We start from the raw sequence: 21,995 nt of genomic DNA on the forward strand, positions 1-21,995 counted from the left end.
ATATGCATCTCTACAAATATATATAAACAATAAACAAATGAATGGATGTATATTTCAGCCTATAGAAATTTCCATATCTTTTAGAATATAATTCAGACTTTCCTCTACCAAGAAGAAACAGCTTATATATTATGAAGTTCTGAATTCATGGGAGTGTATGAAAATCATATTTTAGTATAAAATGTATTGTTACTTGTTATTTAAAAGGAATCCATTATTGGGAATTATTACTCAGTTATGAAAAATATTGTGGTTTTTAATATTTAGGGTTGCATCCAGTTGATTGGCAGCGTTCCAAACTACCCCTTCTTCAGTGATCACTGAGCTCAGAAAATTCAGTACACATATTAAGTGAATACCTGTGAAAGTTACATACAGGATGTTCTCCAGGTAGCTCTTACATGGCAAACACTCGCTGTATGCTGTCTTTGGAAAACTTCTGCTCAAACTACAGATGGCTCAACACTTTTCTGCGTAAATATGCAAGATTGTTGATTTCCTTCTTAAATCTTTTCAGAGGGTGTGGATATTTTAAGCAGATTTGATATGTGTTCATTGTTATTATTGTGATCCTCATGGAATTTCTTTTGTCTCCTAATGTCACAGTCCTTTACCGTACTTATCAGGCAACACACATGGTCACTCTGAAGTATTTGGTCCTTTGAACAAAAAAAAAAAAAAACAGTGTTTTTTAGTGTTTCATTTTAAAAGTATGGAGGAGGCTGTTTATAAACTTTTCCTTCTGCCTTCAAACTTGTATTTTTCAACAGCATTTGTTCCCACCCGATTTAAACTTGACCTCAATAAATAGCACGGATGGATGTGTTTTAAGCAATGAGAGATCCTGTGCATGTCAATCAGCAATGTCCCAGTGTCAGGCTCATTTACATAATACAGGATTCCACCCAGTCTATGACTGAGTTTATTTTGTGAATGATCAGTGCGAGAATTCACAGAATCCTACAGTTAGAGATCCTACTAGAGGCACTCAAGTCCTTTTGAATAGCGTTTTCCCCTAAAGTAGTTTTCCTTTGGGCTGAGTTGGCAGAAATGGCTGCATCTATCTTAACTTTCTCAGACAGTGATCAAAATGTACTCTTAAAAATAGCCCATAATTCACAGCCTGGGTCTTATTTAGAAGCCAGAATAATATATTTCATTGTTAGGTAACAAAAATCTACATTGTTTAAAATGTCTGTAATTTGAGTTCTTTTCCCCCTTTCTCAAAGTGACATTGACTGAAACCTCTCCATAAAGAGAATTAGTTTCTAGTTCAAATGCATACCCCTCCATTTCCTTTAATTTTATACAATGTAAATAAATACTCTGTAATGTTCAGAGGCTACTGGAAAATGCTGAATGCCTCTCATGTGTTCTAAATAAGACCCCATCGAATAAAGAATTACCTTTGAGCTAAGAAAAGTAATAGTTGTTAAGCACAAAGGTCATAGAGGGCAAGTGGGCTTTTTCCTGTATTTGTCTGTGAGGATAAACATATGGAGGAAAACGTTCTACTATAAAAGAATTTAAACAAAGCAAAGGTCTTCAGAAAATAGATTGCCACGGAACATTTGTTTAAACTTAAGACTCCCACATGGAATTAGACAAGCTAGACTGCGTTGAAGTCAATGAATAATTCCATCCCAATAGTGCCCACTTTCCTTTAATTTCTTGCAGTAACGTTTGGAATATTTGTGCCCAGTAGAATATGAGACATTTCAACATCAGCAAATTGAGCACAGGTTAGAATATCCTGAAGAAATGGATCCCTAACTTCGACTGGTCAGATTTAAATAGATTCAGAACAATGTTGAAGGTGTGTGTGTGAGGTGGGGTGGGGGGAAACTCAGGTTGTACTAAAAAAAGAAAAACACAAAAGCTGAACTAGATTTTAAAGTGTATGGTAGAAATTAAAATCATATGAACTCTTTATTTCAAAATTAGCTTCTGTAGGAAATGTTTTATACAATTCTTTCAATGTCTCTAAGATACGTGGAAAGCAAAATACACGAGCTAGACTGTCACCTTAGACATACTGAGATTTTCAGTTAGGAGTCAGTAATAAAAGTATTTCTCAGGGAATATCATGCCTTTTTTGTTGTTAATTTGTTTTGACTCAGGAATTGTTTATTAATTTGTTTCTGATACAGTATAATCACTTGGTATAATCAAACTTTACCTTGAGGACATATAGCTAAACAGAACTCTTTGGGTAGCCAGACAACATCCACAGATTAGAAACTTCTCAGATGAAATTTAAAATTTTCTGAGAACATCTGGCAGTAGTAACAGTTAAAACTGAATATAGCATTATGACTATATATAATTATAATATACAATATATAATATATGGTATATGATGTCTGATAAATAATATATAATATAATATGTGATATATATATTTGCTTCTCACAGGTACACAAAATTTTAGAATAGGAATCAATTTTTATATGTCATTCAAGAGTGAAATTACTTAAGTATTTCTTTGTTCCAATTTCTACATAGATATTTAGTTTTTCTTTCCCAGAACTTATTTCATCACAACTTTTCCTTATTTACTTATTATCAAGTGTAACATAAATCTGTATGAAAACAAAGAGGTAAACCAATAAGTGCATGGGAATTGATCTAGTTTGGAAAAACTGCATCAAAATGGTCATACATTGCAGATCGAAATAAACAACATGTTGAAGTGTATTCCACATTGATTAAATAATTGAATAAAAATTGAAAGAAAGAATAATTTCCAAAGATGTAGCTTAATCTGGACTTGATCTCAGATGGAGAAGGTCTTTCTCAAGACTGAAGCTTAAGTGTACGGGGACTTGAGAGATGGATTAGTGCCTAAAAGTATTTATTGCTTTGCATTTCTCTGATGGCTAAAGATGAGATACCACCTTACAGCAATTAGAATGGCTAAGAACAAAAACACCAATGACAGCTTATGCTGGAGAGGATGCAGAGTAAGTGGAACACTTCCCAATTGCTGATGGGAGTGCAAACTTGTACAGGCACTTTGGAAATCAGTATTGAAGTTTCTCAGAATATTGGGAATCAATCCACAAACACCACTCTTGGGCCTATACCCAAAGGATACAGACCCATATCAAAAGGACATTTGTTTAACTCTGTTCATAACAGCATTATTTACAATAGCCAGAAACTAGTAACAACGTAGATATCCCTCAACCAAAGAACGGACAAAGAAGATGTGGTACATTCACACAATGGAGTACTACTCAATGGTAGAAAGCAATGACAGCTTGAAGTTCCCAGGCAAATGGATGGAACTAGAAAAAAAAAACATTCTGAGTGAGGCAACCCAGACCCAGAAAGGCAAAGATGGTATATGTACTCACTCATAAGTAGATATTAGACATAAGGCAAAGGATAACAAGCCTATAATCCGTGACCGCAGAAAAGGTATGCAACAAAGAGAACCCTAAGAGAGGTATAAATAGATGCCTCTTGGGAGGAGAAATAGACAAACTCTCCTGAGAAAATTGGAAATGGGCAAGGGGTGAAGGAGGAAGGGCAGAAGAAAGGGAAGAAGGGGGGGTGAAGAGGAAGGAAGGGAAGAGGAGAACATAAGGGAGCAGGATGGTCCAGATGTGGGAAGAACAGAGAGAGAGAGCAAGGAAAGAGATATCTTGATTGAGGGAGTTATTATGGGGCTAGTAAGAAACCTGGCACTAGGGAAAGTCCCAGGAACCCATAAGGATGACTCCAGCTAAGACCCTAAGTAATAGTGGAGAGGGTACCTAAACTGGCTTTTCCCTGTAATCAGATTGATGACTACCTTAATTTTCACCATAGAAACTTCATCCAGCAACTGATGGAAACAGATGCAGAGATCCTCAGCTAGCACTGGGCAGAGCTCCCAGAGTCCAGTTGAAGAGAGGGAGGAGTGATAATAGGAGCAAAGGGGTCAAGAACGTGATGGAAATACCCACAGAAACAGCTGACCTAAGCTAGTGGGGGTTCACTGACGCTGGGCTGACAGTGGGGGAATCTGCTAAGGCCCAAACTAGGCCCTCTGAATGTGGGTGACACACACTGTGTGGCTGGAGAAGTCTGTGTGGCCACTGGCAGTGGGACCAGGATTTATCCCTAGTGCTTGAACTGGCTTTTTGTAGCTCATTCTTTTTGGAGGGTTACCTTTCTCAGCTCAGATGTTGGGGAGGGCCTTGGTCCTGTCTCAAAGTGATGTGCCAGACTTTTGTTCAAATATATCAAACGTTTAAGGACTAAAATGTCCCTCAATGTGACTTGATAGAACAAAACATCCAAATATGTGACCACCTTCTTCAAGCATTAAAAATTCTCCCACAGCTTCCCCAGTGTAATGGAAAAGTCAATATCATTTAGTCACATTTTAAAGGATAAAAACATAGAGTCAACATTTACATAAAACAACTTAGCTTTCAGTTGTGGTAATGTATTATTTTAATAGGGAGGAAATTGAGATCAGTATTTCTCACAGAATATACCTTTTAAAGCATTTTAGGTTGTCAGGTTTAAAGGCAAAATCATTTGAGCCACCATTTATCACGGCCACATCTTTCAAGAGAGTTTCCCTCAATTCTTTAGGGTCCATGTAAATCTAATTGTGGATGATTTCTTTCTCCACCTTCTGTGGTTTGGCTGTTAGCACAAGCCTGGGATCTGTGTTGCTTACCAAATATCCTTTCCTGAGGTTTCTCTTTCATGGGTGTCAGGATTAGGGTATTTCCTTTATATTAAAGGCACTAAGGTTTACTAATTTTTGAGGTTGAAAAAATTAGATCTTTCAACACATTTATTAGTTCCAATTCTAATTATTATTTTACAGTACTATTATCTTGAGAGTGCATAAAATTTGAAAGAATCTCGGTATCATAAGTATGACCCAAGTATATTTTCACCTCATGAATTAGCATCTGAATGTAGCTGCTGTGGGCTGCAGTTGTGAGTTTTTTCTGAATACTGTTTCTGTCTTAGAGCATGAACCATGCAACATTCCCAGAACTGAGATGTGAAAGACAATAGCCGGAAGCCATTTACTTCTGATCATTACAAAGGGGCTCCAGTGCGCCTCAATATTGCACAAGCTTTTCTTTCAGAAATCTATGTGGTAATTGGATGTGCACTGAAAGGCATTTAGTGTCAGTTTTGATAAAACACACAGTTGTATAAAATCCCCCCCCCCCAACAGAACTAGAAACCAAATAGGATGTAGGGTTTTATTTGGAGAGATCATTTACGTATTTCCGAATTTGAGCATATCCCTATACTAATGGATCACTGAGAACTGCGGTTAACTTGGGAGGGTGGAAAAGTGAAATGGATAATGCTCAAATGAGATGTATTTCCTATGTTTCCATCCAGTCGCTTAATGAGCTGTATCCCATGAGATCATACTAGAGACCCATGACAGTTAAACCCATGTAGCCAAGTGAAGCCTGTCTTTGTATCAAGAATGTTCTTTCTCCAAACTTTGCAGCATACCCTCATGTTTGCCTGCCCCTAACTCGTTAGAATAGGGCACTTGGCTGTATGTTAAAAACCAGAAATGGAAAGTTGTTGTGATTTGCCTTAATAAAATCTTCACAAATTTGATTTTTAATGTATAGATGTAAGTTTTCCATTAAGCCTCCTTTTTCCATTTAAGGAAGGCAGCTAAGTCGTCTGTACAGAAGTCTGTAATTAAGAAAAAAAGTATTTGGTTTCTCTGCTTGCTCATATATATGTTATATTATTATTATTGCATTTAATTTTTTTCTTTATGATTTATACATAATGTAATATGTTGCAATTGTAGGTCTTGGGATGAGGTTGAAGTGTGGATGCTGATACCTAGAAGAAGAAAGGTACTTTGTAGTTTTAATGATGCTCGTCTTGAACATGGATGTGAAGTATTATATATTTAGTATTTTTGTTGTTGTTGCATGTTCTCTCATCCATGTGGGCAGACTTTAAGATGCTGTCATTCGGAAAACTCCTACCAGCTGCTGTCTTTATTTGATGTGGGATTCTCCTCTGTTGGCTATGAATATGTTTTATTATCATTTGGTAATAAAGAAGTTGCTTTGGCCTATGGTAGAGCAGAATATAGCAAGGCAGGAAATCCAAGCAGAGATAGAGGGAGAAAGAAAGTGGAGTCAGAGACACCATGTAGCTGCAGAAGGAGAAGAACTCAGAACCTTAGCTGTAGGGAAAAGCCTCGTGGTGATACATAGATTAATAGAAATGGGTTAATTTAAGATATAAGCATTAGTTAATAAAACCCTGAGATAATAGGTCAATCAGTGTTGCAATTAATGTAGATTCTGTGTGATTATTTGGATCTGGGCAGCCTGGAAATGAACAAGTACTCTCCATTTACACTCATTCATTTGCATGAGTTTACATTCTGTTTGTATATCATTTCATTTAATTACTAACAAGTATCCTTCATAAGACTTTCAAATTCCAATTAATAGGTAGGAAAATTGAGGCTTAGTAATATGACTTTATTTATTTCCTATGCCCAGAGCCTGCAAGTAGAGATTCGTCAGACTAGGTATGGTTTTCCTTCCATGTTCCTTGCTGCTAGAAATCTTGCATCAGAACAAGAGCTCATCTGGCGTGGTAGGACTTTCTTTGAGTACATGCTTACCAGTTTGTTTAATGCTCCTTAGCCATCTATTTGCTATGTGTCAAGTGGATTTTTGCTACACTTACAGGAGAGTATATTAAACATAGATGTATAGTGAATGGCACTAATAGTAAAAATGTAACAATATTGTCCTCACAGGCAGAAAGACATTATGCATTTGTTTAATTCATAGAAATACATGGGTTTGCTTGAAAGATAAAAATATATTGAACAGGGCAGTGGTGGTGCACGCCTTTAAAACCCAGCACTCAGAAGGCAGATCTCTGTGGGTTTGTGGCCATCCTGATTTTCAGAGCAGGTTCCAGGTCAGGATCCAAAAGCTGCACAGAGAAACCCAGTCTCAGAAACAAAAATGTATACTGAAAAGAGGCTGGGAGATGGTTCACTAGGTAAGAGCACTGATTAATCTCCTAGAGGACCCAAGTTCAATTACAGCACCTACAGAATGAGACAAAACCTTATATAGCTCCAGCTTCTTTTTTCTGGCCTCTGTGGGCACTAGTCATACATATGGAGGACATAAACAGAGAAAACATCCACATAATACATACATACACACATACATACATACACACATAACACATACATACACACATACATACATATGCATATATGGAAGATGGTGATTTTTGCAGTTTCAGTAATTAATCAGCCCAGTAAGTAAAGTTAAATTTCAACAAAGAATGTGGAAGTGATTAACATGTACATTTTCTGTCATTCTGGCTGAGGAAATTACTGGTGCATCCTGCAGAGACAGCAAAAGAAATGGGCCACTGCTTTGCACAATATTAGTTGACTTACTGAATTAGAAGATGTCCTTCAAAATACTAAATGAACGGTGTCAGACTTGAAAATATATTAGTAGCTCAGGAATTCGACATCCAGACAGTAGTTCATTCTGAAGAATAAAATTAGAAGTCTCCATTAATATACCCTTTTCAGACTGGGGAATACATACAGAAGAGTGCAGAGTAGAATTTCATCATGAATTTATGATGTTTTGCTTTGCTTACTCTTTGGCTGTCTCTGAAAGCCATAAATAGAATATATGTTATAATGGAGCATAAAGGACAGAAGAACAGGGGAAGATGAAGTAAATGACAACTGAAAACTGACATTGTGGAAGTAAGCAACTTTAGGAGAGTCACATGACTATAATGCAAAAATGCAAAACTTCTAAATCTAACTTTTGATATTGGTATTTTTGCAAAATCAAAGAGCTTTTATTAGAATTAGTTGAGTTACCGAGTTACTGTATTACTCAAGGAAGCAAGACATTGATTTGTGTGTATGCAAATACATATGGTTGGTGTATATTAATTTGATTTAATTTTAATAAGATAAAAACATTTAAAAATAAGTTTATTCTTTTATCCCCTTGATTACTGTTTTACCTTGATAATTTGTGCTTTAATTTCTTCCAATTGCCCATCAGAATTAATACTGGAATAATTTCACTGATTGATTAGCTAAAATATTTTCTATATCTCTAGCAATATCTAGATTTTATTTAACATTCAAAATAAATATGCTTTTTTCGTATTGAAATAACATAATATAAACTGAATTATTTAAATATTTAATATTATTAAGATATTGGACATTTCTTTTCAGCTTTTTTAATATAAAGGAAGTTCCTTCCAAACATACCTAGAATTACGTTCTTGTCTGCATTATATGAAGCAAATTGATGTGGGATTTTCCTCTGTATGCTGTGATTACCATTGATAAATAAAGGAACTGCTTTAGGTTTATAGCAGAGCTATAGAGGAACAGAACTAGGCAGGGATAACTAAATTGAATGCTGGGAGAAAGAAAGAAGAGTTAGGGAGAAGCCATAGAGCTACCACCAGAGTCAGCCATGTTGAAACTTTGCTGGTAAGTCACTGCCATGTGGCGATACACAGATCAATAGAAATGGGTTAAATTAATATGTAAGAGTTAGCCAATAAGAAGCTAGATCTAATGGGCTAAGCAGTGATTTAATTAATACAGTTTCTGTGTGATTATTTCAGGGCTAAGAATCTGGGAACCAACAAGCAGCTCTCCCCTCCTATAGCAAATTTCTTTTTCATTATTTTTATTGAGCTATACATTTTTCTCTACTCCCCTGCCTTCCTCACTCTTCCATTATACCTTCTCCTGTGACCCCAACACTCCCAATTTACTCAGGAGATCTTGTCTTTTACACTTTCCTATGTAGATCCATGTATGTCTCTCTTTGGGCCCTCTTTGTTGTCTAGGTTCTCTGGGGTTGTGGATTGTAGGCTGTTTTTTTTCTGTTTTATGTCTAAAAGTCACTTGTTATTGAGTGCATATTATATTTGTCATTCTAGGTCTGGGTTACCTCACTCAATGTGTTTTTTCTAGATCCATCCACTTGCCTGCAAATATCAAGATGTCATCATTTTTTACCACTGTGTAGTACTCCATTGTGTAAACGCACCACATTTTCTTTTCCTTTTTTTGTAATATGTTTTTAAAATTTATTTTTTTAAAAGAAAACAATCTTTTTCTTTATACATACCAATCCAAGTTCCCACTCCTCCCCTGTACCACATTTTCTTTATCCATTCTTAAGGGACACCTAGGTTGTTTCCAGGTCCTTTCTATGATGATTAAAGCTGCTATGAACAGTGTTGACCACATGCCATTGTGGAATGATTGAGCATCCTTTGATGCTCTTTGTTTTGTTAAATACTCAACAGTGGCATTGCCGGGTCTTGATGTAGATTGTTTCCTAATTTTCTGAGAAATTGCCATACTGATTTCCAAAGTGGTTGTACAAGTTTGTACTCCCACTATCAATGGATGAGTGTTTCTCTTACTCCTCATCATCTCCAGCATAAGTTGTCATCAGTGTTTTTGATCTTAGCCATTCTGACAAATGTAAGATGAAGTCTAAGAGTTGTTTTGATTTGTATTTCTCTGATGGCTAAGGATGTTGAGAATTTCCTTACGTGTCTTTCAGGCATTTGAGATTTGTTTGTTGAAAATTCTCTGTTTAGGTCTGTACCCCATTTTTATTGGATTATTTGTTCTTTTGATGTCAAGTTTATTGAGTTCTTTGTATTTTTTAGAGATCCGTCCTCTGTCTGACGTGGGGTTGTTGAAAATCTTTTCCCGTTCTGTAGGCTGCCATTTTGTCTTGTTGTCTGTGTCCTTTGCTTTACAGAAGCTTCTCAGTTTCAGAAGATCCCATTTATTAATTAACCCAGTCGCGTAGACAGTTCTAGGTGTGGCCTGACATATATACCCTGTTCTGTCATGTCTCAGTAGATGATAGATAGGAAGGTAGATAGATAGATAGATAGATAGATAGATAGATAGATAGATAGATAGATAGATAGACAGACAGACAGATAGATCCTAAATAATTATAATCAGGGAAGTAAAAGATTGTTGCAATGGCAGCTTTTTAAAACACTGAAGAAGGAAACTGGAGAACATACCAGGAGATGAAAAGAGCCCCCATGTCTGTAGATTGGCAGGATTAATGTTGTGAAGGTGGTCGTCTTACCAGAATAGCTACAGATCCTATCAAAACATCCAATGCAATTCTTCACAGAAATGAACAACCGATCTTAAATTTCAGATGTAATATCAAACAACCCAGGATATAACCAAAAATACTTCAAATACTGAAAGATCCACTAGAAGTATTACTACCCCATATTTCAAGTTATACTACAGAACAAAAGTAGTAAAAATAGCATTATACTCAGATAAAACAGCAGTATAGAGTTTAGGATCTAATTATAAAAAGACAGTTGTTGTTTTACAAAAGGGTCAAAAACACATATTTAGAGAAAGAATCGAGACTTCCATATACAATGCTGGTCAAACTGGGGTACCTGTAGAAGAATGAAATTGGACCTTGTCACCCACCCTGCACTAAACTAAACTCTATAGTTCTTGACATAAATACTGCATTACAATGTCATCTTAGAAGGTGAGAAATACATAAGGGTCAGTTCTCAAACTACCATATGAGATGTAAGAATGCAGTCTCCATCTGAATAAATACGATGTAGTGAAATAGATTAGGAGCAAATGCTTCTTATCAGGGCATTTAAACAAAGGAAGAGCAGGGTGCCTGGGAGTTCTATTTATTTATGTGCATAAAAAGATAATAGGTGGTGTTGTCTGATGAGGGTGTACGAAAAGAAAATATAGATTTCCAAGGTATGGGGAGGGTCAGTTTGCCTTTAAGGAAGAACTCTGAGGCAAGAACTTGATTTTATAATACCCAAAAAGCTGATGAAAGATGGGAGAGTCCAACGGCAAGCTTTACTATTCATAAAATGCAATGATAATTGCTGAAATTAGATGTTATAAAAGAGTAGGAGAGGATTTGTTTTCATCTCCAGGAAGAGAGTCTCATTTCAGGCAGCTGGGAAAGGCATGTGACCTTTCCCATGTGTGCTACCCAGACGAAGCATTAGGAAATGCTGTCCTCTCCTCAGCAGCGTGCAAATGGATAACCGAAGAAGGACTGAGTCAAGTTCCTGGACGGAAGTCCACTACCCAGCTTTAGGGAGAAATGAAAGGGCCTGTATGTCAGCAGCCTTCTCCTATGTCTAAGTGTCTACAAAAGAAACTGTGACATGTATATTCCCACTGTTTGTGTTGTCATATGTTTCATAGCTAGGCATACAAAATGAATCTCGTGAGTTTTTAAAAATAAATTAAAAGGAAGCTAATCCTCCGTGTTTTCAGAGAAAGCTCTCTTATTCACAACACCTCATTATACAGCCAAAGCTATGCGGATTGTACAGAACTATGAAATTTGCCTGAATTCATTGCTTCACATATCACAAATTTTAGAAAAAAAATATTCTAAGGGTGTTCAAAATTCTGAGAGATGAGTTTTGTATACAATATACAACTAATTACTGTATGAAATATAGAAATACATGTGAATTTATTTGAGGAGTATAATATCTCAAAACAAGTTTTGAATGTCATTTCAGGGAGATGCCATGGTTCTGAAATCAGGAGATTTTAAATAACTTATTTTATTGTCCCAAATTTATAAAGTTTAGAGTGTTATCCAACTTGAATTTCATTAACAGAGTATATTTTTAAGTTGACATTGAGCAGTGATATTTCACAGTGAGATGCCCCTGGTGACCTGGTGAAAAAAAAATGTCACTATTTTGGAGACAAAGCCCTCATTAGATGAGGGGGATAATAGAGAGAGGAGGCACCAAGTTTTCAAAGGGCTCTGCGCTCCAACGGAGTAGAAAACTGAGATGGTTAGAAAGGCATGTGGTTCCGGGCGGTGGTGGTGCACGCCTTTAATTCCAGCACGCAGGAGGCAGAGGCAGGCAAATCTCTGTGAGTTCGAGGCCAACCTGGTCTACAAGATCTAGTTCCAGGACAGGCTCCAAAGCTGCAGAGAAACCCTGTCTCAAAAGCAACAACAGCAACGTAAAAAACGATTTATAGGTAGATATGATTCCTCCGATGTGAGTGCTGGAAACCATAGAAACCAAACACAAGTCCTCTGCAAGAGCAGCACACACACTTAACACTGAGCAATCTGTCCAATTCCCCAACGTGGTATTTTGAAAATATTTCCCAATGCACATTAAAGATATACACGTGTCATGTTGAGGAGAAGGCTCAACCAGTAAAGTGCTACAGGTGGGTATGGGAGGACCTCAGTTTGATTCCTAGAACCACATAAACAAACATGTAATTTGGTGCAACTTGTATTTTTCTACTAGGGGGTCACTGTGTATCAAATGATAGTTATGTTAGTTTTACGTTCCATGAACCTAGATGTGCATTTCATTATTTACCCTCAACTCGGTGAGTCACTTAAGCACGCTAACACATTTACATGACCCTATTTTTTCATCAAAATTGCTTTACTTCACATAAATTTCAGATTAATTTTACATAGAAACATCTTTAGATATTTCAGTTGTACTTCCTAGCCTTATATATTTTAAAATTTTCAATAAGAAATGGTATCGGTAGAGGGAGTTGTATGTGTTATTTAATGCTAGAAATATTTGATTTCTCCCCAGCCCCATTAAGCCACAAATCCAAATTCTTTGTTTTTTCACTTGTTAGAGTTTGGTATTTCCACAGATTCTTATTTTCTAGCTTATGCATAGTATCTCATTAACCACAATTCAATTTTTTTTCTAGATGTTCAAAATGTGATTTAAGCTGTGGAATTCAATATTTCTGTGACTATGTGTACACAATTAAATGTTACATTAAGTGATGACATGTGAGTTTCACAGAGCGGAACCGCACAAAACAGTTTTGGTAGCAGAAATAACCAAGTAAAAATTACTTCATACTAGATAGTCCATTTGCAGGACTCTACAAAGTCATACATAAGGTGTGCATCTATCTGTACAGTTCTTTGGAAATAGAGATTGGAGGAGCAAAAGTTCAAGGTTATTCTTGGATATGTATTGAAGTTTTAGTCTGGCATAAGTTATATGGTTCCTTAAAGCCCACCTTGCCCGATTTAAAAGAAAAAAAGGAAAAGTAAAACAGAGAGGAAGAGTGGGATTGGGATACTGAAAGAAATGAAAATTATGTATTATTTATAAGTGCGTTTGAAATATTCATACAGAACTAATGAGCACCCATGCTAGATGAAGGTACTCATGGCCAGTTTGACAAGTTCTTGAAGAAGACTCAGTGAAAAGTACTATTGACTATGGAGATTTGAGCAGGCATTTGTAGTCCAAACACTAGGTTGTTTGATGGAGGTTTAGTGGCAATTTTGCATTTAAATTCTTTCCTGCACGTGTATAATTTGCATCTAATCTAGGAAGATTTAATCCTTTTGTGGTGATCCAGGCCTGTACATTTTATATCATCTCAGTGCTAAAAATGCTGAATGCAAAACACAGCTGAAAACAGAAAGCATCTAAGGTGAGGCAGTATCTCTTGCAAAACTCAGAACCGAAGGTCTGCCAAGAAATGAAACCAAAGAGACTTCAGTTTCTAAAGAGAAGTGAAGCCAATGCCTATTAAGACATATGTCTTTATTTACTCAAACATAAATCAAGTGGTCCAGGAACTCTTGCAAGTAAATCGGATTCCATTTGTGTGTTTTTCCTGACACATAAATCTAGCTGCATGTGGAATGGTATGAATAATGCAGGGACTGAGCTCCCAAAGTGAATAATCTTTCACATTAAACCAAGGACTGATAGCTTACCTTATAGACATATGCTTGGCACCACGGAGACAGATGCAGCACTACGGATCAATAGTCCATGGGCATGTATTTTTTTTTAGTTGGATTTTTATTTCCAGGTATATGTGAAATACATGGTATGACATAGAGTTGTCTACTCAAATAATGTGTTAAATTTTGGTGATAATAAACAGTAATTATCACTGTTATTGTGATAGCTAATTCTTATGTAAACATCCCACAACCATCCAGTAAGACTGAGAGTCATTTCAGTCTATCAGTAGGAAGACAAGGGCCTGCGAGTGTGCATGACTCACTGTAGACCATAAAGAAGGCTCAGGGTCCCTCCTAATCTGTCTGATTCCAGAGACAGAAGTCTTAAAGAAAAGCCTTCTTATTCTCCACTTAAAATAGTCATTCATGACCAGAGTTGTAAAATAAAATAATCTGCTGGAGATAAAAAAGTTAAAGCCGATGAAAAACAATTTACCACAAAACGCTGAATCTAAACAGAAGGAATCATGTCCTCATTGCACAAATCAGTCAGAGTCCATGGTGGGACCATTATCTAAGCAGCATGAGGAACAAACATATATAAACCCCTATTCAGATCTCATTTACCACCTGACTACACAGCTCAGGGGCTAATAAATCTTGCTTCAAAATCCTGACTGGTGCTAAGAAGGTCATCATTCATTTATTTAAAACAAATCTATTTGCTGAATCTTAGGATCAGACAAATAGCAAATTCTCAACTGGCTTCGTTGAATTCTGACATAAATGCCCATGGTTAAGAATAAGTTGGGCACTTAAAATATGTATTGTATTCTGGTTTCTTGACATTCAAGGATGAATAGACCAAGAGTTCCCAGATTATGGAATTTATAATTTGGCAAGGAAGTCAGGCATAAACAAGTAGTTGCACAATTAATGTTTAATTGCAATTGTACTAAGTGATAAAGATGAGAGGCATAGAGAGAAACTAGACTATAGAACTAATGAACTAGGATATAGAACCTAGAGGAACAGAACCAATAGAGTGAGCATATGTTTCAAAGGTGATTTCATTAGATTATCTCACATGATATAGGATGGGTAGTCCAACAAGGTTATCTGAATACTGACGAGGCTGAGATACTGGTAGCTTCTCAGCAGTCCTACCTAAAACCCAAGTCATGGGGATTCCAGGAGAGACACATTTCAGTGCCAATGACAGATGGCAACAGTAGCAGCAACCAAGTAGATGCACTCACAAGCAAGGAGCAAAGGTGGGTAGACAAAAGAAGCTTGCCTTAAATCTCAGGCCTCTTTATATCTAAGTCAGTGATGGATGGTTCTGGCAACTCTGTGAGAGGTTTTTACATCAGCAAATACCTTCACATATTCACTGAAGGGCTAATCTTTTAGTTTATCCCAGATTTAATAAAGTTGACAGCCATAATTTTTTACAGCAAGTGTAACTTTGTTTTATTTACTTTATACTCTTTTAATGAAAATAGATTCTTCTCTTATATAATACATTCTGACCACAGTTTCCGCTCTCTTCATTTCTTCCAGACACCCCCTACCTCCACTCTCACCCGGATCGACTCCCTCTCCATTTCCTCTTCAGAAAAGAGCAGGCCTCCGAGAGACGACAGACAAAACACAATACAAGAAGACAAGGTGAAAGTCCTAATATTGAGTCTGGAGAGGCAACCTAACAAGAAGAAAAGAATATCAAGAGCAGGAAAAAGAGTCAGAAAACAAATGCTTTCACTGTTAGGAGTCTCACAAAACCACCAAGCTTACAGCCATAGCATATACTGAGAGAACTGTGCAGATTCATATAGGTCTCATGCATCTTGCAAGATTAACTTTCCCAAAGAGTTTCGGTTATGAAGGAATTGACTTTAAAACAGTGATAAGAAATTTTGATGTATATATAGAACAGCTTAGAACATGGACAATAAACAAATTAACACAGAAGAGTACAGTTTTTAATAATAATTATTTATTCTACTACTGCTGATATCCACATAAAATATTAGGAAAGGGTTCTTCAGAAAGTTTCAAAAGAAATGATTGACATCTGTCTTTACTGCATACTGAACATTAACTGAAACTTGGAATTGTCTTACTCATCTTTGTGTCCTCTTGAACTAACAAGCCACCAAGCATCTATTATATGCCTTATGAGTGAATGGGCCCTGTACCCCTAAGGTATTAGCTTTAAAGTGTTACTAACAAACTTTGCTTTTTCTCTGAAAAAAAAAAGACATAAATTAACATGTACTGAAAAGCAATTACTCCTATCAGATATTCAAATGGCAACTTGGAATAAAGAATAAAGCAAGTGATATGCAAAGAAAATTTCCCACCATTTAAGGCGTATAGATTTGCATCCACACAGAAGCCGCATGCTTTGAGATGTTGTTAACTAGATACAAGAAGAAAACACTCTCAGGGATGGAGAGATGTTTCAGTAGTTAAGGGCACATATTGCTCTTGCAAGAGGACCTGAGGTTTGGTTCCCAGCACCCAAGCCAGGTTGCTCACAATATTGTAATGCCAGTTCCAGGGGATCAGATGCTCTCTTATGCAGGTTTGAGGCAGCTACACTTGTGTGCACAAAACTACATATACATACACAAGTGCAGCATATGCACAATGTTAAAAAGAAAACAAAGCTTACATGAAAAAGAAAAATAGGCCTCTTGCAACTCCAGGAAGCTACTCTCCATTAAAAAGTCCTATGTCCCCTCAGGATAAATGAGAATCTTCAGTGACAAATGACTTGGAAATTAGACGCCATCCAGCGGAGAAGAATACATCTTTAAAGGTTAACTATAGAAGGTATGATTGAGCTAAGGTAACGGTAAGAGGCAATCAGAAACACAGCAGAAGCTATGATGATGACATATATATGCTCTTAGAAATTAACTGACAAACCTAAGTAGAATATCTTAAAGAGAGAGGATGGGACCAAAGTGGAGCGGGTAATTAGAAGATCTGGGCACTAGGTATGGATGGAGCTTAGTGAGCTGAGTTGGTTCTTGTATGTTTGAAGTCCCAGGTTCAATCCTCAGCACTGCATAAACCTAAGATAAAGCATGCATGTATGACCCATGCTTGTAATCCCTGTACTTTAGGAATGCAGGCAGGAGGATCAGAAGTTCCTCTTAAATACACCTGCTTTCACAAGTAGAAGAAATGTTGGGGGGCGGCGATGGGGCAAAACAAGGGCAAAACATTTTAAATCTGTCATTTTGGTCTATCATGACTTGGTTTTTCGGTTAAATTTAATATTCAGGGGGAAAATAAGTGTTATTTTGTGAGATGTCATAATTACTTCCACATGTAAAAAAAATACAGTATTCGTGAAATGATCTGTTTATGTCACAGCGAAACTCTCTTGATCTTATTTCAATGACTTTGAACACGTTCACTCATCCATGTGTCCCCGTACGATGAATTTTATTTCCCTCTGAACCTTTGTGTGGCTATGACAAATCTAGGGTGCTCTAGGTGTAGTCTTTGTTAAGAGCCATGCAACAAATACATAGTTAATACATATAAAAAATCTTCCATAGACATTAAAATATTTCTGAGATCCTACATCCTGGAGTCAAAATGCATAGGGATGACCTGTTTTGACATCTGGTTGGTAATCTGTGTCCATTAAGAGGAATTAGTGCAATGAAGGAGCAAAAGTGTGCTCTAAACCAGCCATAGTATGATGTCACACTAAAGAGCAGATTGTCTTTATAGAGTTTAAAAGGTAAATAAAAGGTTGTTTGGGGGAGCTTTCGTGACATTCCATCTAATGTGAAGCTAATGTGCTCCGGGTCACATGTGAGCCAGCCTGGAATGAAGTCACAGAAAGAAGGTGAAGATAAAGTTGAAGATTAGTTTAATTAGGATTTCTTAAGATAATATTTAATTTCATAAAGGATTTGAAAGCTGCACGTCTTTTTTCATATGGCAAGCTATATGGAGTATGTGTGTTTCCAGATTCTTCTTAGGAACTTCGGTCAACAGGATTCTGTGGAATTCCTAACCTCCAAGAGGCAAAATTAATACCAGTTATAAGAGACTAGAGAATATTAGTGACATGCCAATGGATCTCTTAATAATGAAAAGTAAGGTTGCATTCTTCACATTTGTAATCCAGTAATTTCTGCAAGGCTCTGTCCTTGATCTCATATTATCTGGAAATTGTAACCTGGTGCTGATTGCATTTGATAAGAAATTAATGCCCTAAATCTGCATGAGCAAGGTGTGTGGTATGTAAAACCCCGAGGGAAGAAATTATGTTTCAAAAACCAATCCCCAAAACAATGTAGATCACCAGTGAACCTAAAAGTACAATTGATTTAAGATTTTGAAATACTGAGCTTCTAGTTTTATTTCCTCTTTCTTGGTCTAAGAAAAAAATAATTGGAAAAAAAGAACTAAAAATTCAAAATAAAGCAAGCAAGCACAGTAAAAAGAAAGAGGATTTTGGTGTCGTGTCAATGAGTTTGAATTTTTACTTGCAAGAGGTATTCCATCAGGAAAAATTGTGGAGATATAAGACCATGGCTGCATGGTGGGGTGAGTACTTGGAGTGCGATTTCATTGACGATTTTGAAGACAAGGTATTAGTGTTGGTAGGGAACCCGTTTGAAATGCTTCGTTAAAAATATTGAAAGTTAAAGATGACAGAGACATAAAAAAAGACAGCAATGATAGCAGCAGAGAAGCTGTATGAATTTGAGAACTATTTAAAAGGCAAAGTGAAAAAGGACACTTATATCCCACACTAGCTCAGAATTGAGTATAATAGAAGGTTATTTATTTAATGGTAGACTCACAGATTACAATCCTCTGCTGGAACGAGGAGCAGCAACCAAATCCCAGAGCCTGAAAAGAGGCCAGACCTGCATTTTACATTGGCATAAATAGTATGAGAGGCCACGCCCAAGTGGGCAGGTAATTTAAAGTCTACTGGCTGTAGGATTTCCTACAGCAGCAAAGAGGTAAGTCTTCATACCTGTGTTTAAAGAATAAAGCAGAACCACACATCGGATATCATATTCACACCCCTATATCTTTTATTCAAGAATAACGCATTGCCACCACTTGAGACAAAGAATACAAAAGAAGCAAAATACAAATAGAAGTTATATGGAACTCTCCCCCCCTGCCTTTTTTCTTGATTCTTTTTATCCTTCCTCTTATTTTTCCTCTTTATCCTCTTCTTCCCAAACACTTAAATATGGTTTTTTTTTTTTTGGTTTAGAGGGGGGATGTTAAGTCTTTCTTTCTTTATTTTTTGCATATGCATGCTCTGCTTGAATATATGTCTATGTACCACATACATGCCTGGTGCACACGATGGTCAGAAGAGGTGTCAGATCCCATGGAACTGTAGTTATGGATAGTTGTGAATTGCCATGTGAGTGCTGGAATTAGAATACAAACCCACTGTAGGAATATGCCTCCTTAATCCTTGAGCCATCTAAGTTCTCAGTTGTATGCTGTATTATTTTATATTTACATATATTTATACATATGCATGTGTTTGTTTCATGTTTTGAGAATTCCATATACAAATACCATCTGAATATTTTATCAACCTCTGTCCCATCCTTCCAACTCTTTTCATGTCTCCCCGACTCCCACTCAAATTCATGACATTTTCTTTAACCATTGATGTTTATATATGCGCAAACTCATATGGATATAAATACGTCCTTCTTAGTACATGTAATGTTCCTCATATATGTATTTGCTTAAGGCCGATCTCATGGAATTGGGTAACCTGTTGAGAACCTCCTCCCTGTAGAAGACCCATTCCCCCATCAGCAGCCATTAATTTCCTGTTTAAATCTGCTATTATAAAATTGCCTCAATCCAAAAAGAAAAAAAGAAAAAAAGAAAAAAAAAGAAAAAGAAAAAAGAAAAAGAAAAAAAAATAAATTGCCTCAATCCAAAACTGATATAGATGGAAACAGGTCATGTTTAAGATTCGATGAACAAGTTCCTATCACCACCCACCTCCACTTCACCCATGAAAGCGCTTCCATTTCCTCTTCCTAGGGAGATCCATGCGTACACCTACCTCTTGGACCCCTCTTGCTACCTAACCTCTCTGGGTATGTGTATTATAGCATGGCTAGCTTTTACTTTACAGCAAATATCCACTTATGGGTGAGGACATACCACATTGGTCTTTCTGGGTCTGGGCTTCCTCACTCAGAATGATTTTTTTCCACTTCCATCCATTTGCCTTCAAATTTCCTGATCATTATTTTTAACAACTGAGTAACTGTTCTGTAAACGTACCACATTTTTAAAAATCCATGCTTCAGGTGATGGACATCTAGGTTGTTTCCAGGTTCTGGCTGTTACAAATAAAGCTGCTATGATGATACCTGAGCAAGTGTCCCTGTGGTATGATTGAGCATATTTTGGATATCTGCTGAAGAGTGGTATTGCTAAATCTTGAGGTAGATTGATTTCTGACATGTTGAAGTAATCTCCTTCACTCACCCTCCAACATATGAAGAGTACTCAAAGAAATGACTGGAAATGCTGGGGGGGGGCAGACCTTTCAGGGTCAGGTAGAAAATTGATGCAAGAGAAACTCCCACAAATCTATAAGGATGACTCCAGCTAAGACTTCTAGAAATATTGGATCTGTAGCCTGAACTGGCCATCTCCTGTGATGAGATTGATGACTACCCTAATTGGTATCAGAGAGCCTCCATCCGGTAACTGATGGAAACAGATGCAGAGACCCGCAGTTCAACATTAAGCCAAATGCAAGGACTCCTACTGAAGAAAGGGAGGAAGGTTTCTAGGAGCCAGAGGTGTCAAGGACATCGACAGAAAACCCACAGGAACTACTAGCCTGGCTTATAGGAACCCGCAGAGTCAGAACCAAAAACCAGGGAGACTGCATGGAACCAACCTAAGCCTACCTAACAAATGTAGCAGTTGTTTAGTTTGGTCTGATGGAGGAGGGTCATCTGTCTATGTGTTACTTTCATTGGTTAATAAAGAAACTGCCTCGGCCTTTGATAGGACAGCAGTTTAGATAGGCGGATTAGACAGAACAGAATTCTGGGAGGAAGAAAGTAGAGGCAGAGAGCTGCCCACCATGAAGCTGCCAGGTCAGACATGCTGAATCTTTCCCAGTAAGCCGCGACCTCGTGGTGAGACACAGATTATTAGAAATGGGTTGGATCAATGTGAGAGAGTTAGTTAATAAGATGCTACAGATAATGGGCCAGACAGTGTTTTAAAAAATACAGTTTCCATGTAATTATTTCAGGTAAAGCTAGCCGGGCAGGCGGTGGGAAGTAGCCCGCCATTCCTTTACATTGGTCTACTTGTGAGACTCCTAACAATGGGAATAGAAGTGGTCTCTAATGCTTTGGATAGCACTTGGGAACCTATTCCTCACACTGAATTGTCTTATCCAGCCTAAATACTAGGAGAGGTGCTTAGTCTTACTGCAACTTGATATGTCATGCTTTGTTGATACCCATGGTAGGCCTACCCGTTTCTGAACAGAAACAGAATAGGAGTGGGTGGTTTGAGGAAGCAAAGAGGTTGGAGAAAGGGAATGGGAGGAGAAGAGAGAGGGGAAATGTAAAATGAATAAATAAAATTTAAAAAGATACAAATATCACAATTTCAGTCACTTTACCAAAAACATATCAAAAAGACTTACATATTTAAAGTATTTTTCTGCGATTTGAAAATTTCATACATACATACATATATATACATATATATATGTATATATATTTGCTTATGTCTATTCACCCAGTCTTCTTCAACATTTCCTAAATTCCCCCTCCATCCAAATGCAACCCTCTCTCAATTTCATGGTTTTTTTTTTTTTTTTTGGTTTTTAACAACTAAGTCTACTTAGTGTTTTTTTCTACAATCATTGGCAACTGCCCAATGACCACCACCCCCTAAAATGATAACTCTCCTTCTTCAGGGTTCTTCCCGTAGGTTTTGAGTATAGTTACAAGATTGTGTGTGTGAGTTTTCCCAATAACTACAGTGCTCTCTAAAGTCTTGGGTGAAACATTAAGAATTTATTTATCATTATTTTTCTCTTAAGTCTAATTAAGGAAATAGCTGAAATACATGGATTTTAGATTTTAGAATCTGATCATTTTTTCCCATTTCATACCTGGTAAT

Source organism: Myodes glareolus, chromosome 9, assembly GCF_982192425.1.
Source record: "Myodes glareolus chromosome 9, mMyoGla1.1, whole genome shotgun sequence".
Lineage (NCBI taxonomy): Eukaryota > Metazoa > Chordata > Mammalia > Rodentia > Cricetidae > Myodes > Myodes glareolus.